Raw genomic sequence first — 22,687 nt, 5'->3', positions numbered from 1 at the left:
AAGATGCAGGCAGGAAAACAAGACTCTGGAGTCTACTTAGCAAACAAAGGGAGCTCTTTAGAGGAAACTCTTCTTTAATTATATAGAGGGGAGAGGAAGTCTGAAAGGATGATATAAAGCGCACATCTTTAACCTGCATTCATGTGATTGTGATACACCACAAAACACAACTTTTTGTTGCTTTTCACTCTTCACAGTAGTAAACCATATTTGAACCTCCCACTCCAGCTATGTTTGCTATGTTATTGACCTGATTCCCACGTCTTCAAGGACTTTGTGAAATGTGTGTATTTATATTTAGCTGGTTGTAATGTGAGGCCCGCTGTGAGAGGAGGACGTGCTGTAGCTAAATATGCGTTTCAAATGTGGTCGGGCTGATATTGTGAGGCATGAGGGATGACTGATTGTGTTAAACTCTTTTAATACAGCATCAGTCTCACATGGCTCTTATATAATGCTGTAAAATCTACAAAACAATCTTTTATCTGCAGTGGAACAGTCTTATCTTTGTCAGCCTACACGACATCTTCACTTCATTATCTCTTCATTCAAGGGTGTGGCCAATTCATCCAGGTTGTCTGCTTCTAATTAGATCACTAAATTCTGCACAGTGCAACTTTTAAAACACTGAATGGAAACTTTTTCCCCCTCTTCATCATTTTTCCCCATCAGAGAGGAATGCTGTATCCCCCCTTATGAATTCAGTTGAAGCCTATTTTTAACTTTGTCCACTATGAAAGTCCAAACTGATAAAGCATGACATAGATGTAGTCCAAAACAATCCCAAATAAGGCAACCAACTCTCTTTATGAGCTTTTCATGTGAAAAATGACTGATGGGAAAATAGGGATACCTTACATCTAGGACTGTCAGCATTAATGCATTAATTAAATGCAATTAAGGTCAATAATTAGAGAATTATCTTTTTTGAATTGCATATGCTTAACTGTCTCTTTCAGCACAATTTGGTTAAGACACAAGGATGCAAAATAATCCATCAGTGGAGTTATTTTGTGCATGAGTGCATGGTTAGAAACCTCATATGGATAGACTCTTCTATGACTATGTGTACTGAACACAACTACATTTGTTCAAAAGCAGTTAAATCTGAATGAGGGCACAACAAGCTTTGTGCTATAAAGGAGGAGGCTGGGGTGGAGGAGGTGAAGCTTTTCCAGCAACTAGTGTTGTACTTGAGAACGTTCTTGGTCTTTAGCCCGGTCTCAAGACCACATTTTGAACGATTCAGTCAGGAGAGCATTTTTACTCGGTCTCGCCTTGGTCTCGGACTGGCTGGACTCAGGATTTTCCACCAAGACCGGTCGAGACCAGCACTGATCTACAATTCTCCCTCTTCGTTAATGCGATAATAAGAAGCACTTACTAAAACAGGGCTATTCAATTAGCGCGCCCAGGGGCCACGTGCAGCCCAGAACCAACCCCCAAGTAGTCCAGCCTGTGGTCATGCCAGAGATGCAGAAGGCAACCTGTTTTTGCATGTTTTCATAAATTCCCATGGTATTTCAGACCGTGAATTCAACACTCTGTGTAGCTGAGCAACAGTCTAGATACCGAGTACAAAATATGTCCTTTTCAACTGTGGCTACAACTGTGCAAATTTAATTTTTATGCACTTTAAGATACACCTGGGTAAGATGTGACCAAAATTATGTACAGAATTTCATTTAATTTTTCATTTAATTAATTTTATTTTTATTCACGTAAAAAAAAAAAAAAAACATTTCTACTACCTCAGGTAAAGTTCAAATACAGCTCTGTTGTTGTATTTTATGCACTTTTTCATGAGCTTTTGTCATGTTGTGAAATTTAAAAGGGAAATTATGAATAAAAAGTGAATATTTTCCATCAAATTGATCTGTATTGGTTCAAAATTTGACATTACCAGCTGCTTACTGGGTGCCGAACATGTCTGGCCCAGCTACATGTCTTGATTTTAAAATGTGGCCCAGCTGAATTTGTAGTTGAATAGCCCTGTACTAAAACAACAACTTACACCAGCAAAAACTCAGACATAAGTCCTTCTAGTCAAAAATACCTCTGAACACTAGACAAATCTAGATAAACATCTCATTTTCAGATATGTATACAATAATACAAGAAGTTAGTTGAACAAATTCATTAAGATTTGAAACTTTTGCATATTGTGCCTTGAAAGAGTTGCAGACACCTTGTTTTTATCCGTCAAATCTGTTCAAAAGAAAACTAAAATTAAAGCGAGAATGCTCTTTAACTGTTCAACCTTGTCATGTTTTTATAAAAATCGATTCTTATGGTCTTGGTCTTGTCTCAGTCTTGACTCGGTCTTGATGAAGTCTTGGTCTTGGATAGTGTGGTCTTGAGTACAAACACTACCAGCAACAGAAGCAGTGTGGTATACTAGCATTAGTTAGGGTTGGGTATTGTTTGGGCGATTTTTTGATCCCAGTGCTAAATCGATAGTTTTTATACGGTTCCGGTGACCAATCGGTTCCTGAATTGATACTTTTTAGAGAAAAAAGTGTACTGAAAGTTGGTGGGAGAATAAAAGCTGTCTGGTTGTCATATATGATTAACAGGAGTGTCTTGAAAAGATGCCAGTAGAGCATAAGATAAGAAAAGTGGTGAGCGTGTATTTCATTTCATTACGTTTCCACGTAAAAGCAAAAGTCAGGCTTAAGGTCGGTTGTGTTTTGTTAAAGGCGTCGGACATGACCTCATACACTTTTAAGACAGACTTAGAGCCCAGTCAGAGCCGTAACGTCTCTGAGTCTGGGATTTTGTTTGTGTCGTTAGCCATGCTGTTAGCTGCTAGCTAACAGTGTATTGCACTTTGAAGTACATGCTAGTCCACACAAAAACAAAAATAGCTTACACAGCATACCGCTGTCTATTTCAAAACAAGCTATAGGTCAGTGAAGATGTTACCATGGATACTTGGAAAGGATTATCAATCATTACGTTGCAGATTTGTGCTACATCATGAGTTCAGTGTACGATTACATCCCTAAAGACTGAGTTTAAAGATGTAGCTCAGCCTGGACCAGTGATCACACGAGACTCCAGTTTAATACCAAAGAAAAAAAATAAAACACAGATCCTTTAGGGGAAAACATATCTCTGAAACTTTTATGATGAATAAGCCCAGCTCAAATAAAAATAATCACAAGGGGGAAAGTTTTAAGTTTTCTGAAGATGGACTGCAGCTATACCATCATCCCATTCCTCTCAGTTGTGGCTTGAAATGAATCACACACCACGTCGCTTAATTCAAACCTTATGTCTTGTTCTTATAGAAAGCTTATAGGAATGAGATCATCTGCAGAGAGCCAGCTGCATGAGCTTTGAAAAAAACGGAGCTGCCTTTGCATCATGAATGAGAGCAAGCTTAGTTTTGCTTTCATTGAGGGAAAAAATGAATCTCTTTGTGTTCACTGTTGTTTTTATCTTCTCTGAAGATCACAAGCTGCTCATACAGAGCAACTCAAAACATGTGACAGGCTGTAGCCGTGCCAAATGTGGGGCTGGTTTGACTCGCTGCATGAGAAATTAAAACAACAGAATTGATCAAACTGAGTGTGTGGTAACCGTGAAGACAAAGAGGCAAAAGCGTGCTATAATGTTCAAGATTTTTGGCAGCAGATTGTTTCTATTAGGATATTGAGTAATTAATTTGTTATGTCGTTACTTTTTTACAGTTTTCTCTTAAATTTGATTAGTGAAAGCAGTATGCACTGAATCATCACTGCTGTTATTATTTTATGAGAAGCACTGAAAAGTTATCCTGTTTTGTGTTTATAATTACCTTCAATTCTGCAATATACAGTACTGTGCAGAACTTTAAGTTTTGTTTGAGGCTGAAGTAAGGTGTAGATGTGGTGGGTAAGCCACCTGAGGGCACCATCGGGCTGAAGGAGGACTGACACAACCCAGGTTGTGCTCTGGATGTCCTTGCATATCACCAGGGGCACGGGAAAATTGAAAAAGATTCACACCTTAAGGAGGGGGTAAGGGGTGGATGTGGTGAGTAAGCAGGGGGCTGGGACAAGTAGCAGGGTTGCAATAAGCCCCTGGTTGTGGTGCGGATATCCCTGAGGAATCAAAAACCACAGGTACATTGGGCTCGCGTTGAATTCTTAACTCCCTACATGCCTAAAACTTGTGCACAGGACTATAGGTCTCATCTGTACATAAGATGCAGTCTGCTTTTGGGGGTCCTCCAGAGAGAGAAAGGTTTAAACTGTGTTCTTGCTTGCTGATTTCCATTGTAGTCAGTCTGTATCATGTACCACACAGCAGCACATTTACTCCCCCTCTCTCTTCTAATGCCTTTAGAATAGTGACATTGCTGCTGTCTAATTCAGTAGGTGGCAGTATGAACACAGTAAGCTTGCAAATTCATCAAGAAAAAGGAAGAAACACAACCATGGCAACCACTCCAGCTGACATGTTTCTTATGCTCTGTGTGCACACTGAAGTCCATCCTGCAGGCTACTTTGGATGAATGTATTATTTCTGAGGTGCCAACAACAACCCTCTTCCTACTTCCTCATCTATCGTGCAGCTCAGAGGATGAAATGGGCCAGAGCTGCATATATAACACAGTTTTGCAGAAATGTTAGATATTAATATGTTGCATTTACAAATCTACTTGAGATGGGTACTGGGCATGGTGGCGTTCACATCTCCTTGCCCAGGTCAGTATGGTTTGTGCCTGAGAGCCCCTGTGTATGCAACAATTAGCATCCCAACTCCCCAATAAGGCAGGCTCTTATGTCTGCTGATTGGTTAAAGTGACAGGGGCTTAAGTCAGGACTCTGTGGCAGGAAGTTTAACACTTTCTGACTTTGGAGGATTTTGGATGTGCTTGTGTTGCATGTTAGAAGCTGATTTGCAAATCTCAGCAAAGATAGTGAGAATGTGAGATTACTCACTCCTGATCAATCTACGCTCCAGAAAACAATGTCATGTACAATCCCCAATCATTTGCAGTTGAATCCATCAGTTTTTTTCAAATCATTTGACCTTTACAACCCCTAAAGTGTCCTCCAATCTGGGCCCTCCTTATTGTAAAATCTTCCTTTGTACCTTCTCAGCATGTAAGGGTTGTTGTCCCACCAACCAACAGTATCAAAGTTGAGCTCTCAACCTGCTAAATGATAGTTGTGAAGTACAGACCGACAGCTTGAGTTGCAGAGTCTTCTTAATCAAAACAGCACTCCAGAAGGCTTTTTAACAGTAAACTTTTGGTCTGGTTGCAGTGAATTGACATTACACCAAGCATAATGGCAAACTTTCAGTCCCGTCAGGTTGTGTTCAATGTGTGGTGTTGCTGGCTGCACATGCATGGCTGATTGTACTAATATAGAGGATCCAGTCCACTTTTTAGATGAAAAATCTGCATTAAAATGCATTTTGTGCACTTACTTCTATGGTATCAAAGTGGCAAGCAAACTTCTGCATGCTATCTAAATGACAGATCCATTAGTACTGAAACACTGCAATAAATATCTGCAGGAAAGATTGTCCTTTCTCTCTTTTGTGTGTTAATTTTGGGATGAAATATGACTGATGAACTGTAGTTTTTTTCGTCTAAGCTTAGTCATTAAAACAAAGCAGACTATATCATTTAAAACACATGGAACTGTATAATAGTAAAATATGAAAAAGTTTACAATCTTACAAATCACTTCCCTCAAGTTTTATCCAGACACAAGCTAAAAAGTCTTCTGAGTCAAAAAGTAATCCCTCTTGTTGAATTATCTTGTCAGCCCTGGAGTTGGCGGTGGGGCTGAGTTATGTAAGCAACAGAAAGATGGGCTAACTGTACAGCTTCACTGTGGCGATGAGGTCAGAGCGGATTCACAGATGTTAGCGAGTGTAACGGTTGCACGGAGAACCTAGAGGGGGGCCGTGGTCGCAGATGTTAAACAGACGATGAAGAGAAACAAGGGGGGAAAACCCTGCAGGGAATGTGTAGCAGACCTCTTTCAGGAGATCTCTAAGAGGGCTGAGACAAAGGGACTTGCTTAGACTGGGAGAAGATTTCTTTTAAATATCCGAAAAAGGCACTTAAGAATTTTCCTAATACAGTTTAAGCTCTGCCTGTGCATTGAAGTGGTTTTAGGAGGCTCTTTATTTAAAACCCTGCCCAACCTCGCTGCCAACCCTGCAGCATGTAATTATGTAAATCATTGTTTGTGTAGCTCTCATTGAAGTAACAGATGCAGCACAGGAACAATGTCAACAACAGAGCGCTTGTCTCTCTGTGACAAGGAAGTAGCGAACCCCAAAGTCAAGTGTGCCAGCAGGGGCATGAAGACATCTGGACGCACGCAAACATGAGATCTTCATTTTCTTGGATTTCTGCCTAATGTAAGAGGGGATGTTTCTCCACTCAGCTTAATCTTTGAACCTCTTCCAGCTTCTTCACTGTTTCATTCTGCACACTCTGGAACAATAAGTGTTGACATGTAATTGCCAAACAAGCCGCTCAGTCAAACAGCCAGGAGGTGCCAGAATCTGCCCTGATTTACAGATTAAACACATGGAGGGGAAAAGGAAGCCACAGGCTGGGTTTCAGATGGCGACAGCGAGAGGAATTCAAGCTCTTTGAGGAGCCAAATCACTTTGCCAGGCTCTTCATGAAATACCGCATCTGAATTTTAGCACCTAGTCACATTTTGTATTGTTTAGAGTTGATATTGATAAGAGCACACATAGATCACTTAACTTATTTTATGTCATTAAGATGAACAGGTTTTAAAAGGTCACCTTCTGCAGACATTTAAGGTCCTGGAGGTCGTTTTTATGTCATTTTCCAATTCTGAAAAAAGATAATAGTATAGAAAAGTTTAAGAAAATAAACTTCATAAACTAAGATAAAATCCACCTGACTAATCCATCCATCCATCCATCTTCTTCCACTTATCTGGGGCCGGGTGGTGGTGGAAGCAGCCTGAGCAAATCAACCCAGACATCCCTCTTCCCAGCGACACTTTCCAACTCCATCTGGTGGATCCCAAGGTGTTCCCTTCCCAGACCAGACTGAATATATAATTCCTCCAGTGCATTCTGGGTCTTCCCTGAGGTCTCCTCCAAGCCAGACGGGCCTGGAAGACCTCCACAAGAAAGGGGGCTTCAATCCATCCCAATTTTTTTAAGGGTTGGCTTAGTTTAAAAGAGCTTACTTGTTTGCAATCAGTCCATCAAATGGACAATAAAAGTACAAAATAAGAAGCATTTGATGTTTGCATTTTGTCAAAGTTCTCTCTAGCTAATCTTCTCACAAAAGAAGCAGTGGTTCCCAACCTTTTCTTCTTGGAGCCCCCCTCCGCTTGCATCCGAGAAAAACTGGCCCCTCGCCCCTGCTAAGACTTCCCTATAAGAAGAGATACATTGTTTTTTATTGTCTATTGATTAACCCTGAGAAAATAGGTCTACACATTATGTTCTTGCCAAAAAGATTGGCACGACTATAGGTTTTTTTGCAGATGACATCACGCAGCAGTGGAGAACGCCCCATGGGGGCCAAGAAATGATTTCTACACAAAGAAACACCAATATAAAGGCCATGTTTTCAGCTGCTTATGACTATGCCAATATTTCAATGTGTGGAAATAAACATTCATAATTCTTAAGATACTTTTTTTGCCCTGAAAGTAGTGAAATATTCAGGCAACAAAACAAAAAAGTTTTTTAAAAAAGTCAGAGCAATGCCTGGACTAAAGCCTGGACGAGCCGCTCATGTATTGCCCGTTTCCACAAAGCGGTCTAGTTTGGTTCAGTGCAGTTTTGTCATATTTTAGCACAGGAAACTTTTATCGGACCCATGCTTCCTCAGCTGAGGTTCGTCGCCAACAGTGTACCGCTCCATTTAGAGCTGTAAAGTACTAACTTTCCTCCATTCCAATTCATTCCTAACGTCTGTCCCCCACCTGTCGACCTCCCAGAGACATTCGGGATCACAAGATTGCAAACAACCTATTACAAATAAGGGTTCCATCATGATTAAAGTGGATAGGCAAACTTATTTTAAGCAGACAAGGCAAGGGTGTCCTAGACTCCAGGTTGGGAACCAATGCTCTAAAGCACTTTTAGGACTGAAGCATACAAACACAACTATTTCTTTATCATGTTAAAAGAATAAAAACACAGGAGAAAGATGGCAGAAGTTGCCAAACAAAAGCAGGAGAAAGCCACTCATCTCCTCTGTTGATCTTCCCTCTCTGTCCTTATAAAAATGAGGGAGTAGCAGGAGGTAGAGCAACAGCTGATCCATGGGCTTGAATGCTGGTTCCAAAATGGGTACCGCACCCTGGCTCTGCTTCCCCTGACCTCTTTCTAAGCTGTCTCTTCAGACTTTTCTATTCTCGAGTTCTCTGCAGTTATCTTTCATGAGTCATCTTTGCACCAGGAATAGTTGTTTAGAGGGCCCCGGCTTAGTAAGTAGTATCTGCATCATCACTACCTGGACCTGGCGTATACAGAGCAGGGGTCTGGTGATGCTGTTTGAGGATAAAAAAAGTGGGAAGCTAGTGGGAGCTAGCATGGCGTGGCATGGCTTTGGGATGCTGGAATTCCCTGTCTGGCCTCACTGAGGTGTCTTGGAAGTAATCACATGAAATATCTGTGAAGGGAGGTTCTCGTTTGACAACCCTGGTGGTTTCCTGACCACACAGCCCACATAGTTTGGTTGTAGGACCCGTAAGGGGCCATGCAGTAGGGTAGGTAGCATCAGTGTTGTCACTCTCTGAAGATTGCATGCACAGAGACTGCCTGGCTCTGTTGAAGGTGGTGACACTGTGGCAGTAAAAAGCCATGTGGTAGGTTATGTAACTTATCAGAGGCATATAGGGGCATGATTTTTTACTGAGCGCTTGTCCTTTCAGCAGGGCACAAATGTCAAATTAAAATACAAAGACTTAAAATGATATTCAGAAAAAAACATTTAAAAAGACTGTTATGTTGGCCTGTTATGTTTTTTCCAACACCAGCCGACAGATGTGCGTGGAGCCGACCCTGTTAGATTCTTTAAAAGATATAGTGGGTCTCAGATTCTTCCTGGACTAAATCAATGTTGATCCTGTGAGCTATTGCTTCACTCTGCAACAGGATCCCTCACCGTCTACCTGCACACCCTCAAAGCAGACAGACTCACTCAAGGTAATGCACGAGGCGGACGGTGAGACTGTAATGGGTAACTGTGAGCATGTGTGTAGAGAGGGGGGTGTGATATAATGTTCCCAATTGGAAGCAGATGTCATGTTTCCTGATTGTGCTCCTCCAGGAACAGGCATCATGCGTTCGATAAGGAGCTGCAGTCCCCCCGGGGGGTTGGGGCAGGGTGCAGCGCTGCAGCCGAGCAGCGCCGGGTGAAGTAAGTGCTGCCTGCCTGATTGAAACCATGAGATCCAGTTGCCTTTCTGCCAAGAGAGAAGAATGGACCCGGCTCTGCTATTAATCGCTGTGACAGAAACGACAGGGGAGGGGGGACGATGTGGGAGGGGGGGTCAAGATAGTGGGGTCAGCAGTGTGTTGTTTCAGAGAGGGTAGAGTTGCAGAGCATGTTTAACCCTAAGGGACTAAAAAGCTCCAATGTCACATTCCTGTGCATGCTCTTAATGCTCACATTTAGATTCTTCAAGAGTTAAAGACAAATATTAAATCATGACAAACACACTTAAAGGATGAGGCTTTCGCTTGTGCATACATCTGGCAAGATAAGCCTTAAAGAGGTGCTCTAAATTAACAATTTTACAATATAACTTGAATTACCGGTTGCAGCTACTTTTATAACAAATAATCCCAGCCATTTTCACTTCTGCCCTTTCTTTAAGTGAATTTTTAGAGCATTAATTCAAGTACAGAATTATAGCATGACTGCAGAAGACTAGAAAAACTTGAAATAAAACACTAGAGCAGAGTGTCTCCATGCATTGTTTGGTCTCTGCCTCTATTTTTCTCTGAAAACCCACTTTCCATTGAAAGCAGAAGGGCTGGGCTGGAACAGGAGGTGTGCTATTGGATCAGATTTCCTACCAACTAGTGCCAGAGAGCCTCTAAAGAGGTAATTTCATATTACACAATTGAGAAACAGCCAGAGGTAGCAGAAGAAATCAGGTTAAAAAAAAAAAAACACTTGAAGGAAGATTTATGATGCAAAATCTCAATTGTCATTGAGCGTATTTGTCTTTCTGGTCAACAAATTTAATTACTCTTTTAAGCATTCACCTGACCAGTCCAGGTAAACCTCTTATTTCAAGATATAAAAAGAAAAGGATAAGGCCTGCATTACTTTGAAAAAATAGTGGAGTAGCCATGTTTTTTTTTTGACTGGGATGGTCCAACTGTAGCAGTGATTTATGCAGGATTACACATAAATCACCCTGTCTGATTTTACTTCACATATCTAATTTAACAATCAAGTAACCCATAAAGATTTTATCATGTTATGTATGTATCATTTTTAAACTATTAGTATTAATAGTAGTTTATCCAACTAGCTTAACAATCAAACATGCTCAGAGACTCTCAGACTGAAGAAGTTGCGTTGTCTTTGAGTTTACTGACGTACATGACTTAAATGTGAAACTACAATACACCTGTAGTACATACAGAAATATCCAGTATGGGCTTTTTCACATGATCTTACAACCAAAGAAGGATGCTTAAAACAGCACAATCCTGCTTATTGTTCAAGCTAAATGACACACAAGCTAGCTGCTAAATGAACACATTTTCCTCATAATTACAAACCCGCTTTCCAATGATTATACACTACATTGTCTCTATGAATGAAAAAAAACAAAAACATAAAAAAATCATTGAGATAGCCTTTAATTGCATCAATGAACAGAATATTTCCTTCCACAGGACACATTAGATGATAGTGCACAGCAGCACCAGCCATGTGCTCCTCTAGCATAATGAAAGTAAAACTTAAAGGTCACATATTTTACCCTAATAAGACAAGTTTATATTGTTCTCAGAGGACCCTAAAACATGCCTGTGAAGTCTGTTGCTAAAAAAAAACACTCTACTATTGGACTTTTGCATGTCTAAAGACCCTTCTGTTTCAGCCCAGCTCAGAACGAGCTGTTTGTGTGTCTGTGGCTTTAAATGTTACCGAGCTGTCTGACTCTGCCCCTCTCAGGAAATGGATGTGGCTTAATAGATGTGGCTCTCCTGAGGATCAGGAGAGGAGGGCATAACTTTCTTCCAAGCGGGGAGGGCCAACCGAACCTGGGGGCGGGGCTAACTCCCCACATGACATCATGAGGGGAAATCTGAGAACGGCTTGTTTCAGCACACATTTTCTGAAAGGTGGCGAAAGAGAAGGGGTGGGGGGTTTCTGGTACCTAAAGGGATTGTGGACAGGCCAGGGGCTCATATTTTTGATGGAAAAGCTGGAAAAAGTGATGAATTTAATTTAACTCAAGACCAAAGCCACATGGCTACTCCGTGCCACTAGGCTGCACTATTACACTGAAAATAAAACAAAAAAAACAAAAAAACAAACAGAGTGATGAATCTGACATGGCAGAGTCCATGACAAGGACTTAAAAGATGTCAGAATTCATGACTGAAAGTTCTTTAAAAAACCAGTGGGTGCTTGTTCAGCTCAGTTGGTGAGGCAGGCACCGGTGTACAAAGGACCGGGTCCACAATGCACCAGTCCTGGGAATGATTCTCAATCCCAGTGCTTGGTGAATATCTTTGCCCACTCTCTCTCAGGCTGCAAATGTTTTGTTGTGTTCGTAAATGCAATGACAATATCTATTCTAGTTTAAAAGCAAGTCTTACATCTGTCACAGCACATAGCCAATTATAATCTACAAATATAGGGTGACCACTTGGTTGGCCAATCAGAATTTAGATTTCTAGGGTGGCCACGGCCCCCCTTTATTACCCTTGGTAATAAAGGTTTTGAAAAAAAAAAAAGGGCAAGCAAAAAAAAAAAAAAACTATTTTTTTATTCTTTTTTTTTTAATCTTTTTTTATTAGACATACATACTTTTTTCATATTTCATTATTCCGTGTCATTTCAAGACTCCGAACAAGTAGATCACTGGTAACTTAGTGGTTATGTCTGCATGCCCCATGTACAGAGGTGTAGCATTTCCCAAAACCTCTCTCCCCATGTTTCCACCCTGTCCACTGTTCTATCTCAATAAGATAAAATATTCCTTTATGAGTCCCATGAGGGGAAATTCCAACAGTTTACAGCAGCAAATGTGGTGTAAAGCACGCCATTAGAGACAATAAGTGAATACAATAGAGATAAAGACAAATAAATATGTAAACAAAAGCATGAAATTAAAGAATGAATTAATACAAAAAATTAAATATAAAAGTAACTTACAAATTTTGAAATAGTATTTACAAGATGTGATGTACAGGTTGGATGTACTACAGATTATACAGGTATTACAATAAAAGCATAAAAGCTAAAAAAGAAATCTTTAGCCCTGCTAGCAATGCAGGGCATATTTTTGTTTTTATATCTTAAAATATTATCTTTATCTAGTTAATTTGGTTAAAAATAAACTGAATAAGATTTAAAAGACATGTTCTCCTTTTCATGAAAAGGAGACAGTTGAGGTGGCTGATTAGAGTGTCTTGTCATCACCTCCCTTTGAGCTCTTCTGGGAACATCCAACTGGGAGGAGACCCCCCATTCCAGGGGTAGACCTGGAACTCAGTGTAAGGATTTTGTATCCTTCCTGGCCTGAGAACACCTAAGGATCTCCCAGGAGGAGCTGGAAAACGTCACCGGTGAGACGGACGTCTGGGTCAACTTTCTTAGGCTGCTGTTATGTGACCCAGACCCAGAGAAGCGGAAGGAAATGAAGTGATGGATGACATTTTGCATGCTCACATCTAGTAGTAGGGTGTTCTGATTTCTGTTGGAATGGAAGGGTGGGGTGAAGCGCCATGGCAATATGACCCTTCAAGCAGAGATTTTCCAGAGGTGTGCTCCAATCTTATGGAAAACTCCCAGAATGCCTTGCAAATCATCAGCAAGATTTGGTACATAGAAATGTTATCACGTCTGATGCAGCTGATGAGAACTGATGACATATCAGGAACTTAAAGAGCCAGTATTTTATTCTAAAAAGGCCTAAGATGCTGATAATAAGTAGAAACCTGTCAATGAGGAGATAAAATCCACTTGACTGTATTGTAAAATGTACTAACTAATTAAGATTGCTCATCCCATTTTAAGACGCTCAATAAAAGGATTTTCTTGCATGATTTTTTGCCGTTCATTCCTAAAGTAAGATATTTATCTGGACTTGTAATGAGGACGTGGCTTAGAATAAGCACAATGATGTATTTTTTGGCAAAAAATAGACAAATTTGTTTTGATTTGAGCTTTTGCAGTATTTCTTGCAATTCTTGTTCAGAATGACTAAAATAATCATTCATATTATTTTATATGATAAAGAAGGCATTTAACCTACCATTATTAGACAAACTGCTTAGAAACAGCTTTTTAAAGGCAAGTGATTTATAGCAGCGAATGTTGACCCGCTGATGAGGCACCATGGGAATCCCTGAGTACGGCTGGTTTGGGACTCACATTCTGGGCGGTCCATACCTTCCCACAGCCCCCTCTTTATCAACACTGTGCAGGGAATCCATTTGTATTCCGTGGATAGAGACATAAGGAATATTTCCAGGACATTCAGGACAGAAAACAGGGGTAATGTGGCTTGTGAGTGTTTACAGTGGCTGTCTCGGCTAGGCAGACTCTCACACAATCATTCAGAGTTGTTCAAACATGTCAAACCAGCTTCAGAAGACTGGGGGTTTCCCTTAAAATCTGCTAATTTAGATAAAGAGTGCTGAATGAATTTTTTAATGTGCATTTTAGACAGCATGTAGGAGTTTTCTTGCATTTTGTGGGAACAAAAACAAGAGAAGACTCAGTAATGTTTGCCTGCATCAAAACTGGCATAAATGTTTTTTTTTTTTTTCAAACAGTATCAAATAAAAGTCAGGTACCATTATAGCCCTAAAAACCGTATGTCATATGGTAACTATTGGACCCAGCATGCAGCAGGAAGGGTGCTCATAGGACCTCAATCATTAAGACTTTAACACGGTGGTCCAATAACCTGTGCACACCATTATCACCTCACTATGCCCCATTACAAGCACAGGGTTTCCCTTAACATAGGCAGGAGAGAGAGAGAGCGGAGGCCCAGTGGTACGGGGGGCATGTTTTTGTTGCTCGTCCCTCTCAAACATGTGGTTTAAGACTTTTCTGTGAGTCAGACTGGGTCTTATGTTAGCTAACGATCTGTTTCAGAATTGATTTTACTATTAAGGCATGGCATCCTTACATGCTGTTGACTTCCAGGAATACTTCGCTCCAGTTGTTCTTAACAGTCCTGAGATCTAAATTTAAACAAAGAGAGGATCCAGGGTCAGTGTCAGCTGTTCTTAGGCTATGGGAGAGTCAACCAATAGATATCAGAACTGCTTTGCTGCTTGGTATGTTGGCAGCTCCTCTTTAGGATGTGATGAACAAATGCTTTTGAAACTTTGCACTTTAGTGTTTCATGTTTCCAAGATGAATGAAATGTTAACCTTGCAAAGCAGATGAATTTGCCCGTTTCCGTGTTTCTCACAGGTGAATCGATTTTGCAAAGCTCCCATCTGAACAGTTTGGGCCCAGTTAGAAAGTGACAGGACCAATCAGCGACGAGGGGCAGTACTTTCAGGCGCGGTAGAGTCGTGGTATAAGCGAGCAGCAACAAGACTCCGGTGCAATTATGGCAGAAGAGATTAGTGTGGATTCTGCTAAAGCACCAGTTCTATCAGAACTTGACAAAATTTCTTTGTTAAAAGAGGAACAAAGAACAGCAGTGAGTTGTTTTCTTTTCAAAAATGACAAAAGTCGTGTACTGACATGTCTATAGTTGCCATGGTTCGCGTTATGCAGTTCTCTATGGAGTTTATTCCTCTGTAGCAGCCACGACGTCACATGTTTTGTTGCTCTAATTGGATTGAAAGATGTGACAGACAGAATATTCACCCAATCACCCTCCGAGTTTTTTTCAAAGGCTCTGCCCTTTCCTAAACACTGTTTATTGGAGGTTTTCCAGATAAATGTGTGAAACAAATCCATCAGTTAATGAAATGTAGGATGTCTGCCAAAATCTGATGGCTTTCATTCTGATACAAACTGAAATATCAATAAAGAGTGAAAATTCTGAAGAACTTATGGCTACAGTTCAAATAAATATGACATTGCATTACCCATTAGCTGATGTAAGACAACTAACTTCTTCCAAATTCTTGTTGCTGTTGAAGTTTTACATGGGAGAAAAGTTGGAGAGTCTAAGCTAAAAATTATGTTAGTAAAGTTTAACTGATTTCTGGCTAAAAGTACCTCTGATTATTGTGCAGTAGGATTAGCTAGAGATTCTTGCATTTCCTTTCATATTGCATAAACTTACCAAGTACTAATATCTCTGAAAGTTCAGTGCCTTAGTCAGGTGTTGTGGCTAAGTAGTCTGTAAATAATAGTGTACCAGAATCTTGAGTATCTCTCAGTTTGGCTCAACTCATTGTGAAGTTGGCAAAATTTCAGACACTTTTTTTGATGCCACAAGTTATAAACTGAAACTCCCTCTATCTTTAATCAAAAACGCCAAAACTTTTAAAACTACTTGAATATGGAAGACAACAAGATGTTTGTCACTAAGAATGTTAAAAGTTTTTAAAAACAGCAACTACTCTTGCACAGCCTAGCACTAAGTAACTCAAAATAACCTAAAACTGAATGAAAATAAGCTCAAATTATTGTAATACAAGAAACTAAACCTGGCAATGCAGCTCCTTGCAAGTCACCCTCTTCTTCTGGTGTCTACTCCTTCACATAAAATCTTTCTCTATCTTCAAGGAAGAAATCCTGTCCGTGAAGCATCCCCTTGTAGAGTTCTTCAGCTTGTGGTCAATATCAGAAAGCCACAAGAATGAATGCAAAGTTATGCAAAGAAGACAAATGCAGCGCTTGCATGCTTAGCCATCACACCATGAAGCAATCTTCATTGATTGAATGCAGGCAAAGCTCTGTAACACCCCTTAAGAGGATGTAGCTGTTGCTATATGTCTCTGGTAAAGCTTGTTTCTTTACATTACACTCTGTTGTGTGGGAGGTGTGAAGGCTGAAGGCTACATCTCACCTCGATAGATGCCTGGGATTAGCTGTGCGTGACTGGGACGGGGCAGGCGGGCAGAGAGGGTCGCGAGGGGAGAGGGCGTTGAGCTGCAGGGTTGTCTTCCTCCAAAGCTTGCCACATTCCTCCATCCAGGGTCCCAGGAGACAGGGGGCTGGGGGGGCAGAGCGTTTCCAGACTGCAGCCATCACTCAGGGAAATATGGTGGGAAAATCTTCAAGAGAGCAATGAAGTCAGAGTCAAGGCTGAGCAACATATGGAGTCAGGGTTGATTAGCTTTGTTGTGTTTGTGCAGCGATAGAAAGAGGCATGACTGATGACGGACATCTTGGCTGCTTTCTGACGTGACGCAAAGAGAAAGAATGAATGACAAGGCTGTGTGGGTAAGAGAGGTTGATGCAAACGTCAGGGAATGTAAGCATCACTGATATACAGTTTGAAATGTTTCAGTCAGTGAATGATAACCCCCCAGCAGCTCCTGTTGAGTTAGTGAGGAGAGGGTAGAGGGCAGAGAGGCGGTGATGGATAAAGAGGTCAGGAAGTGTGCCGACCTCACGCAGGAAGCTGTACTGTACACCAGGGTCATCGCTGTATCAGTTACAGCACAATAGCTCATGTCAGGGCTTTAAGAAAGAGATTTCCAGTTCCTCTTGTCTTAATATACAGTGAACAAATATTACATAAGCCAGCAATAACTCATGGCTGTTGTGTAAGAGGTGCTTTTTTCTAATTAGAGGATCTGAAGGGGCTCAGATATAGAATACAACACTTGTCATGAGTCACAGTCCAGCTAATGTAGTCATCCAATTTAAAAAAATAAAAACTATGTATAAATGAAATTTAAAGTAAACATAAGAAAAAGGTCATATTTTGAAAATCTAAAGTGAAAGGATAGGATTAGGGTTTTTAAAGTAAGAAGTGTCTGTAGTATCTTATTAATAATTGGTGAACTCTTTGGGCATTGGTTCCCAACCTGGGGTCTGGGAACCCCAGGGGGGTGCCAAAGATCTTGGGGGGGCGTGCGAATTGCAAAATATTGACTAAAACCATGATAAAGCAGTTATTAAGTTGTTTATACACTGGTCTTTTGATAAGAAAAGCATGCATAGGCCTTTAGGGTTTTATCAGTGAAACAATTAAGATCTATGTTGATTTTTGGTGGCAGTGTGTCACTTTTTCTTCTCTTTGTGTCCTGGGGGGGCCTCCGCTTTTCTTCAGTACACGTAGGGGGGGGCTCCAAGGAAAAATGGTTGGGAAACACTGTCTTAGAAGATTGTTAAGGGTTTCTGGTGTACCTTAGTACTATGCGGACACAGACAGAACAAACTGGGCCTACATTCTTGGATGCATCATTAACAGAACCCATCTCAGTTAGGCAAGACTAGTGAATCTGTGTCTATCTGGAGGGGAATCCACAATTTCTACAGGGTCCATGTCCATAGCATTTCATCTGTGTCATGAATTCCACGCTGGCTTACTGGATTTGTCCAAGTAGCGCCCTGTACAACTGGAAAATCACAAGTTCATGCAGGAATAAAGACAACAATATACAGTAGTGCGTCACTTTTCCTGTCTGAGGCTGATTTGTTGTTAATTTATTTCCTGTTTTTTACCTTTATTTTGATAGAGCAGCAAAAGACAGACTTGAAATACAGTGGACATAGACAGAGTAGGGGCAGACATGCACCAAAAATGAGCTAGGATTGCAATTTGATCCCAAGATGGTGCATTGAAGGCTGCAGTCTCTTTTAAACCTACATTCATTTGCTTCCTGTTTTGATGCAATGTCGATTAAGTAAACAATTGGTAGACTGTACCAAGTGTTTTATTTTAAAATTTATTGTATGTTCTGTGCATTCTGTCTGAGGGTCGTTCCGCTCTGCTCAGCTCTGCATTCTGGCAGAGGACTTCACTAAAACAGCATCTCCAGTGAAACAGAGTGATGTGACGCCTCTGATTGAAGACTTCTTTGGAAATACAAAGATTACCACCACTACTTCATACTAGAAATGGAGGGGTTGACTCCAGAGTGCATGGCATGGATAGAGCCGTGCTGAGGGACACTGTGGAAAGAGGGGGCAGGATTTAAACTGTAGAAAATGTGGGATAAAGCCGGAGTGACATCAGTCATTTGGTTACTTTTAAGGCCACCCTTTCATATTGAAAATGCCGTCTCAAACTAACTTTACACCAACCGAAGAGACAACAAAGGTGGAGTTGAAGCAGGTCTGACACCTCTGGATAAACAGATGCAGCCGTATCAGCCACGCCCCTAATCATGCATAAATCAGTATACTTATTCAAACAAAAATGGATGACTTACAAAAATTTCACCCCTATACAGTGTGAGAGTTCTGATGCTTCTGCAGCCAACCTCTAGTGAACACTTGCGGTACAGCAGTTTTTAAACCTTTAGAGCCCTGTAATCATGTGAGATGTACAAAGCAGATAGCTCATCATTGATTACCTGATTTGAGGATATTATAATGAATTTTATGGGGTTTTTTTTGCCTTTATTTTTAAAGAGAAGGACCATGGACGGTCAATAAATGGGTATTAGTGAGCTGGAAAGGAGCCACAGGCCATACTTGAACCCGGGCCACCTGCTTACACAGGAAGCGACCTATACGCTAGCCTGTCTATTCCTCCTGAATTTTGTGTTTTAACAGTGTATAATCAGTTTATTATTTCTTATATGACACCATAGATTACACAGCTAATATGGGTGTATTTTTGCCACTAAAACCATTTGTTTTAAGTTAGTTTAGAGTATGAAGTTGGTCATACCTAGAAAAGAGTCACCAATCAGTCCTTAAAGGGATATTTCAGGATTTTTGAAGTTGGGTGGTATGAGGTACTTGGCTATAGTAGTGGCATTAGCCTCCACTGATTTCTGTGAAAGTTGCTCCGGTGGTTATTACGAGCTCAGAGAGATTTGTGGCAAAATGGCTGTAGATGGGAATGTTTGATCTGTGAAGTTTAATGAGTTTTACGTAAAAAGAGGCCTTGTATCCTGTGCATGGGTTTGCATTTTCTACACCTACGCTGACAGGTAACTCAAAACTTTCAAATGAAGTTTGGGAGAAACTAAGTGCTTGTACATTTTCGACTCCACTTACAGGAGAGCCACTATATTTTTCAAATTTTAAACTATAAAACATTCCCATCTACAGCCATTATGCCATGGATCTCTCTGAGCTCTTTATAACTACAGGTTGGACTATTAAACCCGGATAATAGTTAGCTCCACTGGACTTCAAGAAGAAAAAAGGTGTCAGATAATGAGCAGCTGGTGTTACTTAGCGTAGTTCCTTAAGCAGAGTGATGAAGGTCAAATACAAGTATCAAACATATCTATACAGGGTGAGAAATAAATAGCCTTTAAAATGATTACAGTGAAATAGGTTGTGTTTTGCTTTGGTATTCGCTTCTCTGTCTATATGATTGCTTCTTATTTAATTTTTATTATTTTTAGTGTTTTTTTAAGCACTCTGAGTCCAAGAGGATTTTCCTCAGAAGGACAATAAAGTGTTTTGTCTGGTCTGTTATGGAGTATTTACTGTATATCTTAAATAACCATGGTATTGGGGGAGTACTGGAAAATAGCCAAGTCTTTGTATCTAAATCCAGAGATAAAATGATATCAGGACATCTCCTGTAACAGGCCTTAGAATAAGGAAATACATAAAGGATTTGGGCTAAAATTAATAATAGCCAGGCTTTTAGTCAACAACAAAAACAAAACAATAAAACCGTGTCCTGCTGGGATCCTGCTGTTTCTGTAAATGTTGGTCATAAGAGGTAATTATACACAGAGCTTTCATTCCCGCAGGGCTCTGCTACGTCAGGAGAGTTTGTTTGTGTGCAGAGAGAGTGATGGATGGTCAGAGCTGGATGGAGTTTACTGGTTTTGTTGGCAGTGCTGTTTCTTATTGTTTTGTGGCTTAACAAGCATGCTCAACTTCCCAGTTTTACAAGTGGGCTTTAGTACAATGATATCATTAAGACAAACTCATAAAGAAGTGTTGGCTTTAACTGTGTGGATTGTCACTAAACAAGAATATTAAATTTTGGTAGCTGAGCAATATGGCCAATCAATATTGGCAACTAAAATAAACATTAAATCATTTTGATTGGCTCAATTCACTACTATGTACTCGTTTTATTTAACAGATGTAGTTCTATTTAAACGCTTGGTAGTTTTTTAAGATTTACATTAGGGATTGTCTGCCTTTGTTGAGATAGGATAGGGGACAGTGTCTGAAACGGGGGAGAGAGTGAGGAATGACATGCAGGAAAGGAGTCACAGGCTGGATTCAGACCCAGGTGTTGGCTTTCAATGGACATAACCACAAGGTCACCGGTGCCCTAAAGCTTGACCAGAGTCAACACATGTCGGCAGTCAAGGTAAAGATGGACAGCTTTTCTTTAGTCGAGGCCTTTTCACCTCTGGTTGACCACCAACAGTTCGGACCCTTGGGACACCCACAACATGACAAGGGGTTTTGGCAACCATATCGTCCGGACCGTACCTTAGGCCAGTGGTTCTCAAATGGTGTGACAAGGCACACTAGTGTGCCTTGTGGCAAGTCTAGGTGTGCCTTGGGAATTTGTACAACCATACGCTATCAGTACAACTTTATGAAAGTAGTGTAATCAGGCCTGCGCACAGATCTGGCTGGGCCCCTGAACAAAAACGGAGAATGAGGCTTCCCCAGGTGTGATTTATTGATATCAGTGCACATGTGTTGGATCAGCAGCATTTTTGCCAATTTTTCATCACTTTTTCACCTCTTTTTACCAATTGTTTGCAACTTTTAATCATTTTTTACCACTGTTTTGCTACTTTTACCCCATTTTTGCCACATTATGCCAATTTTCACCCATTTTTTTACCTTTGTTTGGTCACTTTTCTGCCCTATTTTGACATTTTTTTCTTCTCTTTTAACCTATTTTTACTCACGTTTTTGCCACTGGTCACCAATTATTGCAACCTTTTTGACATTTTCACTAGTTTTTGCCACTTTTAACCAATTTTCTGTCCACTGTTTTTTTGCCAATTGTGCTATAGTAAGGACATTTTTTTTGCCAAATTTTTCATCTCTTTCAATCCCTTATAACCACCTTTTCACAACTTTGAACCCATTATTGCAACATTGTGCCAATTTTGCCTATTTTTGCCTTTGATGGACACTTTTTCCCCATTTTTGTCATTTTTTTCATCACTTTTGAGCCATTTTACTACATTTGCCGTCTTTTTACCTTATTGACACTTTCAACAAATTTTTGCTCCTCTTAACCCATCTTTTGTACACTTTTTGCCAATTTTTGCCCATTTTTTTACTTTGTTTCACCACTTTTTGCCAGATTTTGCCATGTTTTTGCATCACTTTTAACGATATGCATATGGTGGACCTTGAGCTTTCAGCTTAACCTTTGGTGGGCCTTGGGCAAAAAAAGTTTGAAAACCTCTGCCCTAGACCATGCTTACCACATCCACCCGTACTCCACCCTAAAGGTGTGGACTGTGTTATTTTTTTTTAACAGATTACTTCCACGTGTCCCTGGTAAATGCAAAGACATCCAGAACACAACCTGGGGTTGTGTCAATCCTGCTTCCTGCCCCATGGTGCCCTCAGACCAGCTTAGTCGCCATTTCTTGCCTTAAATCAGCCTCAATTTTTGGCCCAAATATGCCTAAAAGTTCTGTATATGTATTCAACTGTTCTCATGTGTCTATGGTCCACTGCTAAATGGTTGAACTGGAAAGGCTAATTCATTATCACATGCTAACTGACTGATGTTTATAAGGTTCAGTTCAATTCAGTTACATTCAAAAAACTTGATTAATTCCTTGAGGGGCAACTTAGTTTCTAAGCATTTTTTTTTTTACATAAAAACACAGAAAGTACACAATGACATGGACAGCAAAAATATGTAAGCTTAAAAACAAAACAAGAACTAAAATGATGACCAGAATAAATCAGACTGATATCACTTAGCATTATGTATCAAACAGCACTGAACTGGCTTCTTTTTAGCTGAAGGCTCGTCTTTCAACTGGTGCTTTAAAGGTCCATGCACTCACTAGTAAACCACAGCCTGCTGACAAAGTTACACTGTGCTGAAAGCAGGGGACTGAGGTGCTCTGTGGAAATAGGTCAGACACCATTTTTGCTATTGAAAGTCATAGTTTAGTGTAACAGTAACATATTGTTGTTATAATCTGTCAACCAGAAACATGAGGTGTAAAAAGTAACACCAATTTCACTGTGGTTCCCCAATTTTGGTAGAAATGTAAATTTATATCCACCCTTCACCACAATGTCTCCACAATGTCCCATCAGAGTCAGCGGAACACCCCAAACTGTAACTGAAAACTAAACAAACCCCTCAGCCACAGCTTCAATCTTGTCCCTCTTCATTTAGCACCACCGCTGACAGGCTGTTACCCCACAGTCTACAACAAATCACCAGGTGACACGAAGCGATCACAG

General features: G+C 40.5%; 1 protein-coding gene across 1 annotated transcript in view; it reads left to right on the top strand.

The window, feature by feature from the left end:
* The window catches only part of si:ch211-286o17.1 (hematopoietic progenitor cell antigen CD34), a 48,219-nt gene that overhangs the window by 439 nt on the left and 25,093 nt on the right, over positions 1-22,687 (top strand). The window lies entirely within an intron of this gene.

The sequence above is a fragment of the Cheilinus undulatus genome, linkage group 3, assembly GCF_018320785.1.
Source record: "Cheilinus undulatus linkage group 3, ASM1832078v1, whole genome shotgun sequence".
Lineage (NCBI taxonomy): Eukaryota > Metazoa > Chordata > Actinopteri > Labriformes > Labridae > Cheilinus > Cheilinus undulatus.
The sequence above is the reverse complement of the archived record's forward strand: the minus strand, read 5'-3'. Positions and strand labels throughout refer to the sequence as shown.